General features: G+C 45.9%; 1 long non-coding RNA gene across 1 annotated transcript; it reads right to left on the bottom strand.

The window, feature by feature from the left end:
- Positions 1 to 2,138: 2,138 nt before the first annotated feature.
- LOC121232511 lies at positions 2,139 to 11,773 on the bottom strand. The gene is made up of 4 exons (XR_005931088.1): positions 11,694 to 11,773; positions 11,219 to 11,329; positions 8,291 to 8,494; positions 2,139 to 2,691 (listed from the first exon to the last, which is right to left on the bottom strand). It is a non-coding gene; the product is annotated as an uncharacterized LOC121232511 (long non-coding RNA).
- Between the last annotated feature and the right edge of the window lie 426 nt (positions 11,774 to 12,199).

Here is a 12,199-nt window from a genome sequence, read left to right as displayed (position 1 = left end):
ATCTTCTCTTGCAGCACCAGTAAAAAGAAGGGTGAAAACCAGCACAGGCTGCACCTAACCTTATGTGTTCTGGCATGGGTCTTGGTCGATTTGTTTACCACCTAACTGCATTTTTTTGGAGAGTGGCCCAGGCAAATGACTAGGCCACTGATGAGCTCCTGGCTGGAGCTCAAACTACTGGTCTTGACAGAAGGAATCACCAGATGTGACAGATGCCAGTGTCAGAAGATGATAGAAGAAAAACACCGTTGTGGGGGAGAGCTGGATTTTACAGGTAGTTAAAGGGGATCGGCATGAGAAATGGTCGAACTTCACAGATAACTGGAGGGAAGTATTGGGGGACCTGCTGGCTCTGACTTAGGACAATAACCCAAACTTCTTGTTCTGACCACAGCACAGGTGTCTAGACTGCTTCTGCAGGCGGGATGACCAGGAGGGAGCAGGTTGCCTTCCTTTGCTGGCAGAACACCCGATGGGACAGATCGAGCATCCTGGTGTCACCAAGCACCTTCCCAATCAATTCTAACACTGAGACTGCAGCCCAGAGGTCTTTCCTGTAGCCTCACAGGCAAAATCCACCTCACACAGCTTCACCGATCCCAAAATGAGGCATCTGAGTCTAAGCATCCCTTTGCAACCTGTGGAGAGGGACAGCAGTGCTGCCCAAAGCTAACTCACCCAGAATTTGAAATGCGAGACAGATGGAAAAAACCACCTGTCAAAGGGACTGTTCTTTTTCCATCAATCGCAACAAAAACCTGGACTTCCCAGTAACTGGAAGATACATCAGTCTTTTCTGTACCAGAGACCATGGGGTTTCATCGGGTTGCTCCTGAATGGAGTCCAACAGTTTGTGTTTGGCTGAAGCACAATTTTAATAAATAGCATATTCCTTGATCCACAGGATTCAGTGAGGTTGGTCTTTTCCTGACAAAATGCCAAAGGCTACGTCTGCACCAGTGTGTAGAAATGTAGAGATGAAAATGCAGAAATCTCCATATGGCACCTCCTCAAGGGCAGGGCAGGTCTGTAGCTATGGGCATCCTTGGGTGGTGCATATATTTACCCCAATAATTACTCACATCGTTATCTACTTTGTTATTTTGCTGTATGTAAAGTCTCACTTGGGAATAAAGCAACCTGATTTGGTTAATTTTTAAGGCGTATTTTTAAAAATGCACTAAATAAAAGGGTTGAAGCAAAAATTTCAATTATTTACTGTAATGCAAATTGGGGTGAGCACCACCCCAGCATCAACCTGCTTCGGGCAAGTGAAAGTCAGTTCATGAAGGAGAGGCCAGGTTTATCATTTTTGTTGGCTGTGGTTGCCAGGGCAGGAGTCTCATTGCAGAAGCCTCTTGTTTTGCTTTGTTTTGCTTTTAATTCAAGAAGACACAAGTCAAAAGAGAAACTTGCTGGTGAACAGGCGATGTAGTATTTAGATTGTCAACATGGGTGTAAGTAGCTGAGAAGGGAGGAAGCGGGAGTTGTTTGTAGATATTGTGCTCTGGAAATATGCAAAGAACCTTCAAAGGGATTGCGTGACCTGATAAAAGAGCATATTAAAACTGGGCAACATGTCAGGTTACGTGCACAATGTGTTAATCAGAAGCCTTCCACTCCTGGACTGTCGCAGCCGATACTGAAGAAGGGGACGCCAACACACTTTAAAACAAAAGCAGCGGTCTGAAGATTATGCAGCCTTTACCACTTGGATCTGAAAAGAAATAGAGCCTGAAACCAAAAGATGTTGCTTACAGAAATACACAAACGAGTCCTCGGCACGTCCCCATGCATGCACAGGGTTATGGGACAGAGCTCAGGGACAGTGTCCCTCCCTCTGGTGCTTGGCTGTTCAGCTGGAGAAACCCACAGGTCCATTCTGCATCTTGTGGAGAGCAAAAATGCCATTGATGAAAGCCCAACGTGCATGGTAGATACGTGGTCTGATGGCACCCAGGAGCACACTTCAGTCTGTAGGTATTTGACAAGATCTAAACTCCTGATCTGATCTAGAGGAAAAGGCATTTCCCAGCTCAATGCTCTCCAAAGCATGGCAACTGGGCTTGGGTGTAGTGCAGCTATCCAGTGTGATAGCCATGTCCCAGCCTAGAGAAAACCAGGAAACTACATCTGTGTCTTGGCAAAAAGAAGAGTTTTATTGCTCATAGTTTTAGGACAGAAATATTTGGGGTTATAAAAACAAAAAGAGGTTGGTTGGGGTTTTTATTATTCCCCAAGCCAAATCGCCATAGGGGTTCCTGTCAGGGGCTGGTTCAATACAGGACTAGCCATATTACAAGGAGGAAAAGGCAGACCAACTGGGTATTTCAAATTCCTTTCACAACTTACAGACTCAGAAAAGCCACTCAATTTTAGCAAATCAAGTCCCGAGGTCTCAAAAAAATTATATCTTTGCCCAGGAGCAGAGCCCAAACCTACCATGTCTCAGGTGGAAAGCTGAGATCACTCTATGCCAGTCGGGGGAGAAGAGCTGCCCTCAGAGCTCTGCGCAGCACGGGATGCACCGCTTCACTCCTCCAGAACACAAGTTATTCCCGGGGGGCTACAGGGTGCACCCCAGAAATGCCTCACTCGGACCATGGACCAAGAAGAAACTCATGGGTGGGACAAGGCATTTGGGATCCAGAGCCCGGAGCAAATGGCATGGTTCAGTCACATTTCCAGCATCTGCAGGACCCACAAAAGGATAATAGACACAATCAGTGGGAACTGCTTTTAGGCATAAGATTTCCACAGACCGTGCTTTTGCCTTCAAAAAATCTTTTTTGACTTACTTGGGTTTGGGTTAAGCTAATACTCTTGTTCCTTCAAGTCCAGAGCAGCTAATGAGGCTGTGTTCTGCTGCTTTTTTTTTCTCCTGTGCTCATCCTGCTGGTATCTCAGCCCCTACTCAGTTATATTGCAATAATATATACTGTAAGGCTTTCCTAACCCTCAGATTCCCTCAGGCAGATTTTGTAGAGTATCCATTTAAAATGATATTAATGAAACAACTTTTACTTAATTAAAGCCAATTATTGACTAACCCATATGCTCAGCAATGCTCACTTGCTGACCGGTATAAAATAATTGGATTTCCCATCTTACCACCTGACTCTGAGCAAGGATTTCAGATATTAGCTAGCTTTCTGAAAATCAGTGTGCTGTTAAACAGTAAGCAGCCAGACTTGTGGTGAGCCAGTAGCTCATGGCTGTTTGGGTGAGTTCTTATCGGGCACTTCAGTGGAGGTACTGGGGTCAGGTAGGGGCAGGTTTTTGCAGAGCCTAGAATTTAGGGCTGCAGTTTTTCTGCTTTATGGTACATTTGCAGTAACTTCATTATGAAGCTTCCTAATGAACTTCAATAGAGCTGATTTTTGGTCTGAAGACGTGTTCATGGAGAACAAGAAGACCAGGAGGCAAGCAGACTGCAGGTTATTGTAACAGGTAAGAGGCTGGGTTTTGGGATTTGGTTTTTTTGTTTCTTTGTATTTTCCAGAAATAATTTTTATGCCTGAAACTAGCAAATTCCAGGGGTTCCTTCCCATTTGCACCATGGACTTACTTTGGCTATTCATTTAATCTCATTTCTTCCCATGCAGAAGACTCAAACTACCCCAATGTCTCATTTCAGCATTTCTGTTAAAAAAAAGAGAGTTTATATTTCTTGGGCTAGATTCACAAGACACCCCTTCCCAACCAGCCCGAGTAACACCTCCCTTGCCTAGCCTGAGGGCTCAGCACCCATCCACGCAGCCGTGCCTCAGATCCCGTCCCTGCCCGTTTCCAGAAGGGCTCTCAGGTAAAAGAGGACCCTTGCTCCCACCATTTTGTCGCAGCACCCTAAATCCTGTCATGAATCCAGCCCTTTGTTTCCACGGCTCGTGCCTGCAAAGAGATGAAAGGTGCTCCAAGAAAACAAGTTCCTCCGCAAGCAGAAGAACTAATGAAGCCCAGTTCCCCGTGGGTTTGCCTCTTGTAGTTGGATTCTCTGATGTCTGGAGCGGTGTGAACTCAGGCTAGAAGATGCCCCACACCCAGGGCTTTCCGAGCGGCTTTCTTCTCCCAGGTGCATTCTCCAGTGTCTCATTAAGGTTGAACACGTGCTGCAGGCTTGCCCTCTCTCATGCTGTTAGTAGGATTTGGTGTTACATCCGACTGCTTTATTTCTGCGTATCTTTTTAGACTGCATTTATCAACCACAGCTGAATGTGGTTAAAGCTGGCCAATGAGTTCAAGCGTCACTGGGTGGAAAGACAGGTGGTAGATGCACACACAAAACTGTGTGATTGCAAGCATCTTTTTTTCTTTGGAAAACAGATTAAAAGTAAGTGTTCTATTTATAGGTGCCACAAACTTGCGTTCCTGTTTCAGGCTCGTCCAAAACCAACTGGATGCAAATTTTCGGCTCAGTCCATGAATATAAGACTTCCTTAGCACGAACAAGCTCAAAGCATGCTCCTCTCCCTCCCTCCAGCCCCACCAGGGACAGCAGCTCAAGCAGGACGTAAAGATGGAGGTGCCCAGAGCCCCATCTCAGCACCAGCAAGTGCAAGAACACGTGGTAAAACACAACCATAGACTCAGCAGAGTAGAATAGATTAAGATAGTGAAGCAAAGATGTGTATGTGTGAGGGTGTTTGCACAAACCAGCTTGCATGCACATGGTAGATCAAAGCTGATACTCATCTGAACCCCTTATGCTGTGGATACTGCAAAGTCAATGTGGGTCTAGCCAGGTTCACGGTGCTCAGAGATGTTACTTGCAGCCTCATGAGAAACCAGTGCTGAATTGCAAAGCTGACTGAATCTTCTGGTGAGGAAATACAAGTGCACACAGCTTTCAGTGGCAGTCTCAGTTGTACTGGAGGGCTGTCTCTGTGCTGGAGCAGAGTAACGTGACTGATGTGTACGGCGTGCGCAGAACAGGAGAGAGCTCACTGTCGCAGGCGGCGATGGTGGGGTGTAGCCCTTCCACTGGGGAGGAAGGAATCACTATCAAAATCAATAGCTCTTCTTCTCAGGGAGGAGAATTACCTAAGCAGGGAGAAGTGGTTCCCTTGCAGCTGGTTGATTTTGGTAATCCATTATCAATGCTTGAGTTACAGGCCTGGCACTCTCAAAGGTCATGTTGGTATAAGAGCACATCAATTGCTTCCAAACATTTCACCCAGCAGCACCTTTGCCGCGGCCAGGGGAGTTAATATGGCAATTCTTGTTAGCCTTTGCCTGTGGTTTCTCTCTGTCAAGGTCTCCAAGAAGCCTTCTTCAATCTGCCATGATAAAATTTTGATACAAGGGCAAATATCAAGACACACCCCATCCTTTTAGGGCTGCATTTCATCCCTATCAGAGAGAAGAACCTGCTGAGCAGAATTTTGTCTTCGTTCCCACACTGAGGTGTTAGTTACTGAACAGTCTCAAAGGGAATCAATGGTATTGTAGACAGGAAACCTGAGAGAAAAAGCTAAGGATGCAATCAAAAGGAAGATGCTGAATTTGGATGAGGTCATGGTTTAGTTTTAGAGTTGTGGTACTGTTTAGATCCAGACTCAGCAGTCTTGACATCTAGTATTTGTGTGGCTTTGAAGCAGGTGGGTGAAGCTATCTTCCATCATTTACTCCCGTAAGATTTCCACTGCTTTGAATGTATATCTCCAAAGAACATCTCAAATTTTCTGAGAATAGTTGTATCACAGCATGGAATAGCTCTGAACCAAAATCCCAAACCCAGATTCAACTTCAGACATGAGCCTGCAGCTCAAACCTATCTTTATTATTGGCCAGCCCCAAAGAGCCTGAGCTCTAAGAAAGGTTATCTGAAGTTTAGTTGAGAAAGAGATGATAGGACCTCAAAGAAGCACTTGACTAATAAATAAATAAATAAAATCAGTCAATAGTCTAAGTAACCCTTTAGAGTCAAGCCTGAAGCCACAATGGGATACTAGAGGAGTTCCTTCACTACATTTTACGGTAGTAAAAATTTGCCCTAAACTGTAAGACTCAGGATAGGACAGAAAACATTTGCTTTTGTACCCACCATCACAACAAAATGTTCTCCTCTTTTCAGGCACTTTCTCCTTTGCAAGCACAGGACAAGGCTCACTTTAGTAATCAAGCTACATGCAGGACAAGGGCTTCACCCAGGAAGGACACCAAAGAGAAGGTGATGATGTCTTCAAAGCGAGCAAGTGGTCCTCTGAGCCACCAGATAAATGAAGACTGCTCTCCAATGGATTTGCATTGCGTGACTGGAGTCTCTAATATCTAATTAACTGGAAGGAAAGCATTTGGGGCATTCAGAGCCTCTGCCAGGTAGATTTTCAGGTGTCTCGAGGGCTAGGCTCAGACTGTAGTCCTTAGTGAGAAAGCATGCTTTTTGCAAGAATGTTTGCAAAGATAAAAATTACTCAAAAGCATATTTACAAAGTGCAAATTTTTGTGGCTAGACTTCAACTCAGTCGGGGTGTGTGAACATTTCTCTGGCAGAGGGACCTTCTTCAGGGCGTGGGATTGAGTCCCTCGCCTTGTTCCAGCTGAAACAGGCAATGTGAAGGTCATGTCCTGGCGGAGAATTAATTTCAAAGTGAGGTTCAGCCAATTGATTTGAGAAGGCCACAGGCTGGCACCTGAGCCCCTACTTGCACACAGTTGAAGATGCTGAACAGTGGAGATGCAACAATGACTTGCACCACTACAGAGCTCCCTGGACTTATTCTGTCTGTAGGGAACCCTGAAACTCTCTTGGCTTAAACTGCATCTCCCTACACCTCCTCCACAAATGTTTCCATTATGCTAGAAGCTATCTCACTCCCTCCTTAGCCAAGGAAGGCGAAGTCTGTGCAGTGCAGCATCTTATGTTGGCATCATGAAGCTGGACATCAAGTAAAGGGCAAATCAGCTAGCACTGAACTAAACTGGGCGCAGATGGTGGGCAAGGTCATCTGTGGGAGATGCTGAAGAACAGGCAAGACAGACTTTTAGCTGGATATGGTTTAGGCTTGATCCAGCTTCACAACAAAGGACGAACTTTCTGATGTTTCCATCAGAAACAGCATCATTTGCCAGAATTTTATTGAGGTACTAAGTTCTGCCTCTACAAAAGCTGTGGAAAATTCTACCTCCATCAGCATTTCATGCTTTATGCTGAACCCCTTTCCTTCACAAGAGCATTTGCTGCAGGAAGCGATGAGTGGACTCTGCCTATGGAATCCATATGGGATGGGGGGACAATCTGAAGAGAGACACCAACAAAGCCCCTTTTTTCCATGAAGAAATAGAGAACCTAGATGAGAGTAAATTCCAGCAAACTATACAAGCCAGGAGGCCTGTCTCCATTTTACCAGAGGAGGTGGTCACTTTACCGATAGCTATGCTCAGAAATATGCTTTTATCAATAGCTGAATATACTCAAACCAGCATTTAAATGACTCACATTAGTGTCTCTATTGCCCCTGTACCATGTCATGAGGTCATCTATTGCACATGTTAATGACCCCTAGGGTGAGAGAGTGGTTTCTGGTGTCTAGCCCACACTCCTCTTTATTCAGTCCCTGTGCATGCCCCAGGTTTTCGCCCTTGTCACTTATTTTATTCTGAATCCAAACATGCCACACAATGCACTTGACCTTTGCCCTGGAGGGAACACACTTGGGATGAAGGAAGAATTCACTCTTTATTCCTTTCTAATTCTAGTTGTTACTATACCATCACGGACAAATCCCCACTTACACAATAGAAATCAAGTCGTCTGTTCTCGCTAGTTCTGGGACTTTCAACAAGGGTTCCTCCTCCTGCCACAGACGGTCCAGCTTTTGCCCACATCCAGTTTTCACATCCTACATCTGTCCCGATTAACCCTTGTCATGACATGGCAGCAGCTGCAGAAGGGATGGGCGGGATGGGTTTTCTGCCCCTGACACCCTGGTTGTATACGACAAGAATCTGGCAGAGGCAGGTAGCTGCCTTGCATTGCATGCATGGCACATTTCACAGCCCAGAACATGACTCCTTGCTTTTTGGGGACTTTTCCCCAGGACTGTGCATCTGCTGTGGATGTGTGGCCAGTGTAGGATGACCTCTGGGCAGCAAACATGGTGTGAGGGACATCCAGCTTTCAAAATAGGCACCCATCTGCACAAGGCATCCATCTAGCCAAACTGTGTGGAGACCTAAGGAGAAATGGCAGGTCCAGACTCTGCCAGCAAATGGCCGTCACATCCTATTTCCTCAACAGTCCTGACTCCTCCTGCTTTAAATTATACACTTAACTGAGGAGCCACATTACCTGAGATTTCCTTTCTGGGCGGAAGCTGATTCTGCCTTTCTAAGATATGAACCACCCTTGGAAGGTGCTCCCATTTTTCATAGTCTCTAGCAGGATCTCCAGGGCATCCTTCATGCTCTTCTTTGGGTCATATGCTGAGATGCAGACTGGAAAAAGTCAGTCATTTCACTGAAGCCAGCAGAGGTCCTCCAGGATGATGCTCCTCTGAGAGTGAAGGCAATGGGCTAGATGATGATGCTTGATTAATTGGCTTAAACACCTGAAAACTGGCCCAGGAACTGAAGCCAAGCAGAATGTTTCAAGCTGGTTTTTCAATGGAGATGAGTTCCCAGCATTTGAAATATAGAGCAAGATGTGGGGGGAAAGAAAAGAGATTTTCCTCACACCCTTGTTTAGTTTTCATCAGCTTTTAAAAGTGCACTGAAACCTTCAGGTTTCCTTACTAGCGGGACCCTCTCTTCCTGATTTCATGGACAGAGCTGGATTAGACCAGCTTTCCCACAACACACCTTGCTCTCAAATTAGTAGTAACTTGTATGGAGTCCACATACTGATCCCATGATAGACTTGTATTTACTCACTGTGTGCATCTTTGAAACCCATGTGGTTGGGACAGAAACCTGCTCTCAGAAATCTCAGCTGAACATATGCAGAAGGCTGAAGTGAGGCTTGGCTCATCTTTCCAAGTCCCTAGTGTACCTTCAGACATTCGTCTGCTCTAGGTCATTTTTGTATTAGTGATTCCAATGGGTAACTGGACTTCACATCTTCTTGTTATCTATTTGTGTTGGTTTACCACCTTGAAGTTGCACAAATGGGCTAAGACCTACCTGTACCAAGAGCATTGCAAATCCTGAGTGCTCAGATGACTCCTAGATCAAAGAGCATCTACCTAAATGCATAACAAAAAGCAGAAGATGGAAAAAAACTGATCTGAAAAAAGCTCAACCCATGGAGACCATAGTCAGCTCGGTGAGCACAGTAACAGCACAACCACTGTCACAGCTCCTGAGAAGGTATCCAAGCACAGAAGGGTTTTGGGGAGGGTTTGCAAGAGGACAAGGAGGGAGCTGCTATGGGGATGTTTATAGGGAGCTTCTCCAGTCTGCTGGGACTCACTTATCTCCACACCAGATGGAGGGGTGGGTGGGAATGTCCCAAACATCAGCCCACACCTCGGGCCATTCCACCTGCACCAAACCAGCTGATGAAAAGCCTTGTGCACTCCCTGACTTCTTAGCTGTCCATCAACTACATGGGACACCCCAAGGGAGACTTGGTTGGAGCCAAAACACTTAACCCCCTGAAAGACCAGTCCCTATTTTCCCAGAGAACCAGAGAACAGCCTTCTTCGGCTACAAGCATTTATTCATCCTTTCTTTTTCTTTTTTTTTTTCTTCCTGTTGTGTTAACAGAGCATCTAATGTGACTAAATAGGACAACCTGCTCTCCCATCCCCATGAAAAATAAATGATGTGCTTTCTCTCGACTACCCTCCCCCGCCTCCTGGCACTTTTCCCACCAGGCAACTCTTGGACCCGTCCTCCCTTGAGCAGACCTCATGGAGGGGCCTGGGAACCTCCCTCAACCACACCACAGCGGTGGGAGCCATTGGCTTGAGGCAGTGAAGCACGGTGGAGGCAGGAGTTTGGGGGAGTCAGAGGAGGGTGGGAAGAAGGACGAAGGGGGTGTGTGTGTATGTGGGGGTGGAATCTATGTGCAGAAAGCAGCCAAGTGGCAGCTTACCCTGTTAAATATTAATCATCTCTGCTTCTGCAATTTCGGCAATGCGTCTAGGCCCACCACTGCTGAATATTTCATTAACACCACTCACTTCCAACTGCACTTCTCCCACTTTTCTTTCTCCCATAGACCCCTCTCCCATCCCTGCCCCCCGCTCCTTCCCCTACCATTGCCAGTGCCAGGCATGGCCATGACATCCATCCTCTAACCCCACATCTGTAACTGCCCAGTAGTGAGCACCAGCCCTGCTCTGTCCTCAGCCCACCGATCACGTTGGCTGTGCGGGGAGAGAGCGGCGAGGCCGTTCAGGGGGAGGAAGATCATCAACTCCACTGGGAGAAAAATATAAGTGCGCATCAACAAGTCCCGTGCTAAATAATACATGAGGCAGGTCAGGGCAGAAATGCTGACTCTGGGCTGGGAGCTTTTTAAACCACGTACTCTATGTTTCTTCATCACTGGCTTGCTCTGTGTGAGTACTTTGGGACTGCAATCAAACGTGCTAGGGTGAGCTTTGTTGGGCCTGACTAATTTTCACCTCAAGCTCCTAATTGCAGCTTCCTCCCGCCTGCTTCTAGCCACCGATGGAGAAGAGCCCACATGGTGTGCAGTGCATTGGGTGGCTGCGGCCAGCCAGGGCAGTGGCAGGACTGGGACTAGAGAAGGACCATGCAGGACGTACAAGGGTCTGCCAGGGAAACCACAGCATGACAATGTGCTGGTGCTCTAATCCAGACTTGATGGCTCAGCGTGCGAGTTTACCCCTCTATTCTCCCCAGATATAGGTGCCTCTTATTGACACCAGCTGCAAATCCCTGCCTCTCCCTGCTCCAAACGCTTCTTTCCCATCCATTCTTTCCTGCTGTTGCACTCTTTCTCACTTCTCCATTCCCAAGCCTTACTCTTTTTCCTGCCTATCATTACATTACTTTTAAAACTTGAACCAGATCAGTGATTAGAAAGTTCAGGTTGACCTTTCAACATTGCACATTTGAACAATTACCTCCTTGCACTAATTCAGGTTTAAATGTTCATATGATCCCGATGTGATTATGAGGAGGTGGGGGAAACAAAACGGGCTAATCTGGGTTCAGACTACCTCTCCCCATGGCACATGCCAGCACCTACCTCTCTGGTGGAGATTTCTTATGCTGATAGGGAAATCTGCAGCAGGTGTGGACTCACAGACTCTTGCTCCAAGAAGAGATGGCCATGGTGGGATACCTCTGTCATCACTCAAACATCTGAATGTGAAGCATTGAAGTCTGAGCTGGTCCCCTCTCCTTCCTTGACACCCTTTATAATGAATAGAGAGAAAAAAATTACTTGCAGCTCGTTACCTGTGCCAGTAAAGAGCTAGGCATCTAAGACAGGTTATGTCAGTCTCATTTCTCTCTGATGGCCTGGGATGTCTAGCTTGGACTTAGACATCTAATTTTCAGATATCTCATGAGAGGTGAGATAAACCACCCCAAGATCTAGCCTGGATGAAAAGAGGCAAAAAAGAGCAGACAATTATTACATCTGAGGTAAGTGAAAGGCTCTCTGCCTGCCATTGCTTCTCTGTGGTCTAAGATTAGCTGGAAACAAAACTAAGTTAGCCACTGTGTTACATGTATGACATCATTGCTGATGCTATATGACAGAGTTAACTACTCACTTGGAGGAAGTCATGCAGGCATCAGCCAGCATGTTGTTCCTCTTCCAGCTACGGAAAGTGCAAATCCCAGGCAGGGATCTGTCAAGAACAAAAAAATAAGATTTTTTGATCAATAGCAAAGGGAATGCCTCAAGCCAATGGTACGCTTGGTGCAAGAGAGGGGTTTCTATGCAAATCTCATTGGGGGATCAAGATATTCCTTTTGTGTAATATATTAAATAAAATGTGCACTAGAGAAGTCACTTGAAAATATTGAATGAGATAACTTCATCTGATTAACGTAGCATGCTTTCTTTCCCCCTTTTTATTAAAAATTCACAAGGCTTCCCATCCCTTATCTCAATTAAGCAACTTGTTTGTCAGGATTATTCGTTACGCATTTTCATAAACATTTGATGAATTATATGCAAACATCTCACTAATGTATTAACAAGACTGAGGTTTTAATTACACAACACTCAACGAAAGCGGGCTTAAGGCTCCTCCAGTGAAGTTAATTGTGCTTC

The sequence above is a fragment of the Aquila chrysaetos genome, chromosome 21 (assembly GCF_900496995.4).
Source record: "Aquila chrysaetos chrysaetos chromosome 21, bAquChr1.4, whole genome shotgun sequence".
Lineage (NCBI taxonomy): Eukaryota > Metazoa > Chordata > Aves > Accipitriformes > Accipitridae > Aquila > Aquila chrysaetos.
Note: the sequence above shows the minus strand (reverse complement) of the source record. Positions and strands in the feature narration are given on the sequence as shown.